The 5,508-nt window shown below is 37.9% G+C and overlaps 1 protein-coding gene across 2 annotated transcripts in view; it reads left to right on the forward strand.

Annotated features, from left to right (window-relative positions):
• The window catches only part of foxd1 (forkhead box D1), a 7,505-nt gene extending 7,488 nt beyond the window's left edge, over positions 1–17 (forward strand). For both annotated transcript variants that reach the window (XM_028602094.1, XM_028602095.1), the window contains exon 2: positions 1–17. This exon is cut by the window's left edge. The gene's annotated coding sequence lies outside the window, so the exon portion shown is untranslated.
• Positions 18–5,508: the final 5,491 nt, after the last annotated feature.

Consider the following 5,508-nt stretch of genomic DNA (forward strand, 5'->3'; position numbering starts at 1 on the left):
ACAGAGCAAAGGCATACATTTATAATAATATGCAGTGTGTGTGTTTATTTCAGTAATAAAACATTGTACATTTTTGGCAATTATTGTGTAATTGAAGTGTGATATTTTTACACGGTTTGTTTTTCATCAAGAATAAATTTCGTTTTGCAAAAAAGGGTAATTTGTTTGGAAATACATTCATTAAATAACGATGAGCTTGCTGGACTTACTCCAGGGCTTATATTTTGGAGGAAATTAGGCTTAATAATTTGCCAAAAACCTTAAATTGCAAGTGTGTATGATCGTATTGGGTCATCTTCACACTGGGATTGTGTTTATTAATCAGCTGATACAGTAACAACAACCTTACTAGGCTGCAGGATAACAACTGTATGGCTTTGAGTGGGGATTGGGAAGTGTTTTTTCATTTCAGAAAGCGTGCGTAAGCCACTAAAAAAATAGAAATGTAGCCTATGTATTTGTTTATGTGATCAAACAGTTTGTTCAGATGTTGCACACTCTAATCTCAGTGCTGTACACTTTGGAACATGCGCACACGAGGCCTGCGTGTCCACCTGACCTCTCCCACACTCATCCTCGTAATTACGGTGAGCGGACGGGAAGGTGTCAGAGGGGTGAGACAGAGGTTGTATTTGGCCTGCTTCAGGTCGCTGATTATACCGGTGCTGATGTCGACAGCTGGTCAGCTCTTGAGAAAACACCCATTTCAATATCTGCTCTTATTTGACACAGTTTTTTTTCCCCAGAGAAAATGAAATGTTTGGAGTCTTCGCTCCGGTGTGCCACGGGGCCAACAGGGCTCACGGGCAGATATGTAGTGGAGGTTAAAACCACCTAAATCCACTCACCATTTTTAGTGTTTACTCACCTCTATTTAAGCCCCTACATAGGGCACCAAAAGAGCATGTCATTTGTACTGTGGTGACAAAACAGCCAAATAGAGGTGCCATTTTTACGCAGAAGCGCAGAGAAATGTGCAGATAATTACGCACCAGAAGGCCTATATAGTTAAGAAAGACCTGTAATTGAATTCCATATTTATTAATAGGCCTATTCATTTCTAAAACACATTTCAGTCCGAAACAGGTGCTGCAGCTGCAGAGCTGCAACTGTAAGCTACGTGTTAGCTCCCTTTGTTTTTAATATTTCACGAGCTCTGCATGTAGCCTGTATACTGTAGCCTATACAGCCCCGCTGCTTCCGTGACTGGATGTGTGCGCCCGTTGACTGCGCGTGTCTGCATCCCCTGATTCAAAGCAACGTGTGTGTGTGTGTGTGTGTGTGTGTGTGTGTGTGTGTGTGTGTGTGTGTGTGTAGTAGATGGCTAAATTGGTGCAGCGCTTAGAGCCAGTTCACTAGGCCACGGGAGGACAGCTATTGCGTGATGATGTAACACGCAACGAGAGTCAGACAGGCGCGCTCACACGCACACACACACACACACACACACACACAAACACACAATCACACACACACACAAAGCAGAAGGGAAGGGGGTCAGTTGTAGCCTACTGTATAGACTTGTTTACAAATGTAGCAGCGCGAGATTATTGCTGGACTATCACGATAAGAGTTCTATGGGGATGCATTTGTGTCTTTGGTCAATTGTATGTTTCAACAGCCTATATAATATCTCAGTATTCTATATGTAGTCTACACGACAATAGTGTGTATTAGTGGGCTACATATTAGAGGTGTTGTGTTCGATAGTGAAGACTGCGACCCTCTCATGGTGTTTTATCGCATAAAGTCTCTATCTGAAAAAGGCCGCCCATTAGTGGGTCTACAGTCCTGTGGTAGGCTAGGCTATTCTGTAGGATTTCCTGTGACATACTCAACGTAGAGTTCATTTAGCAGTCTTTTCTCTGCGTGTTGTACGTTCACCAAATAAGCTAGGCATAGGCCATATATATTAGCTTATTTGGCGAATATTATTTGCCAAGAGTTGGAGGGGTTTGTTAATGCTAATATGTAGCCTATTCATGTAGCCTACCCAGACGCGAATGGGCTTCGAATAATTTATGAACTCCATTTGGAAACACTGCTTTCATACCAAGCATTCGAACGCCATATTGAAAACACGTTTCATGAAGAATGAATGGATCGAACCCTCCCTTTAAAGTCTCTCAGGGCCTCCTAGCTTATTGAGCTATTGGGCAACATTGTACATTAGGGTATAGGCTATTTTACATGTAACTGTGTGTGCTCTTGCTACCATTTTGTAAAATAAATAGGCTAGTGTATCTAAGAGACTTCCTGGTTAAACGAAAAAAGATTCAATAGGCTACGTACAAAATAAATATAACATAGGCCTACTATCTATCTATCTATCTATCTATCTATCTATCTATCTGGCTGCAGGCACTTGTTTGGTTAAATGGTGTAGTAAAAATGAAAATAACCTATTGTCTACTCAGTTATTATTATTATTATTATTAGTAGTAGTAGTAGTAGTAGTAGTAGGCTGAACGTTTAGCTTAGTAGTACAAATCTGAAATATAATTCATAAATAAATATAGTGATCAAACAATGTTCTAAATAAGGAGTTGAGAAAGTCATTAGGAGTGTTGAAAGTGGAGCAGACCATGTTTAAGGGTATTGTTACTGCTGAATTAAATTCACCATTAAAAGAAAAGCCATGTGCAGTTTCTACACCTTGTATTACAATCAGAATGCTTTATCACAGCCTACATTCAAGAAGAATTTACAGAGAGATAGATATGAATGAATTAATCAATGTTTTATTTCAAAACAAAACACAATATTAACTTAACATGTCCGAAAAGGAATAGGAAGAAGGAACACCTTTTTTTTTTGTCCTTCCCCTTTCCAGTACTATATAATAATAATAATAATCACCATGAATGGCTTCAGATTGATATCATATCCTATCTTTAACACACGCTTTGCAATTTGCTACATATGTACTGTATGTAGACACACACACAGCAAAATCAATCAATACGCATACAGCTAAAACAAGGAAAACAAAGCTGAACAAAGATAAAAGGTAAAAAATAAATATAGAACTAGAAGTAACTGCAGAATTTGGTTCGTTGAGTGTTTTGCCATGGGCCATATCAACAGCAGCAGAATATAGGTAGCCTATAGTTCACGCAATGTCGTGGGCATCAGCCTCCTTGAGCATGACTGAAGCTCAGTTAGCAGTTTATCCTGCTGTGTCACAGGTCATGAGGAGAGGGGATATAGCACCACACTCAGCCCATAAAGGACATCGGGCTTCGGGTAAAATGTGTTGAGGCATTCCCGGCTGTGAGAATAATCTATGTTTCAAAGGAAGTCGTAAAAATAAACTGTAGGGCCAGTAAACGGGTCATTTTGAGCCACCTTTGGACACCAACTGTATTGGCCTACTGAATAAATAAGTCTCATACTGACCTCGACAGCTTCACATCACTTTTCATATAGTAACAGAAATGTGTTGCTAAGACAGAAAACTGGCAACTAATGGGAACACATTTGATAGTTATACCAGTTGGACTTGGATTCAAACTGTAAAAAAAAAAGAAAAAACACATCTGCAAAATAGGATTAATAAATGTTTCCTGGCTTAAAATGTGTTCAGCTATGAAATAAAACTGACAAATAATGCACACATATTTTTTATATAAAAAAGCATCAACACATCATGAGCACTTCAACTCGAACCCATGCTGAAAAAAAAGTAGGTTTTTGTAATAAGATTTAGTTTTTCCTCTGTTAAGTAGTATTTTAAGGTTAATAAAATGAATTACACTGTGATATGCAAATGTCAAAAACTAACTTTAGACTTTCATAATCCTTCACTAACAAATAATAAATGCAAGTTGACCTGATCATTTAATTTGGTCTCAGTAAAAGCAGTGCAGGAAGCAGTGTAACAGTAAACATGTTGTGTTTCTGGCCCCATGATGCATTTATAAAATACAATTATTGCACTGCATTAAGTAGAACCAGCAGTCCTTAGTGAGCTGAACTATATATATATATATATATATATATATATATATATATATATATATATATATATATATATATATATATATATATATATATATATATATATATTTTTATTGGTCTATATAATGCATTGTAATATACCGTTATCGGTATCGTCATAATAATCTTTATTCATAGCATAAATCATATAAACTAATTATAACTAACAATGTGTTTTTACCTCGTAAAAAAAGAAAAGCAATGAAATGTTTGCAATTATTTTGATAGTAAAACTTTTTATATTCAAACACCAATAAAAACACCAAGTATTAAGTAAGGAAAGACACTGAAGGAGCGAGACATTAAAAGATCCTAAATAAAAGCAAACTAGAAATGGTGTGTTTCTGTGTTGACACGTTTTCTGAAGTTATCAGGCCTACTTTTAATATTAAGGGCAGGGATTTATTTTTTTATCCATTCATGTTTAATCTCCATTTCAGAAAAAAACTAATAAATGAATAAAATCTTATGCATCTGTCAATTAATTTGATTTATTCATTACAGGGACAATTGACAGTGATCATCAACACTGTAAATTTGCTAGCGTTGGCCGGAAGACTACATTTTTACTGTTAGAACTTGGATCAGTGGATTTAAATTAGAAGCAAGAATAATGGGTTTAAACCTTAGAACATCTGTTGAAGTGAAATGTGTGGAAAGCAGAGGAGAAAAAATTGGAAAAGGGGTGAGTAGAAGGATGAAATTGAAAAAAAAAAGAAGTAAAAGAGTGAATACCTCCCAGGGAGGTGCAGAATCTCTCCATCTGCTATTCAGTGTATGGAACAGTCGCTACACTTATCCTCTCTCTGTAAAAGGAGCTCCGCTTTCCACCCCATTAAAAAGTTTGGGAACTAATGCCACCCCTGAATACTACCCTAATTAGAGGCTGCTCAGAATTGCAAGGACCTGCTACACAAGAGTGGCTTTGGGATATTCTGCTTTTCCCCTTTTGTAATGCCAGCGTTTTGCTCTCTCTTTTTTCTGAACCATTCTCTCTCTTCTCTCTCTCTCTCTCTCTCTCTCTCTCTCTTTAACTCTCTCTCTCTTTCTCTCTCTCCTCTCATCAGAGCTTGCTAACAAAAAAGGAGAACAAAGCCTCCATCATGTTTTGGCACTTTTGATCCAGACAGTGATGGTGAAAGTACGGCAGTGATGAGTACACATGATGAGACTTGCAGTTACAGTATCAGCTGTAGAGATGCATGAAGTGCTGTTTGACAGAGGAATTAAAGACTCTGGCACCAGGCCACCTCACTCCAGCCAGGCCAGGGAGAAACACTGAGCTTTCACCACATTATGAAGTGCAAGCTTACGCGTCCTTGCACATAATTTATTTAGCTGAAGACTTTCAGAGGTGTTTTTATTTGTTCTACATCTTGCCTGTCTCACCCCGGTGTGAACCCGCAGATCCGGGATCTGCTGCAGAATTATGTCGCTGCCTCTCACTGCATTTTTCTCTTTTTTTTTTTTTTTTTAGCCCTGCACGTGTTTGCTTTGGCATGCTATCCG

Source organism: Perca flavescens, chromosome 16 (genome assembly GCF_004354835.1).
Source record: "Perca flavescens isolate YP-PL-M2 chromosome 16, PFLA_1.0, whole genome shotgun sequence".
In the NCBI taxonomy this organism is placed as follows: domain Eukaryota; kingdom Metazoa; phylum Chordata; class Actinopteri; order Perciformes; family Percidae; genus Perca; species Perca flavescens.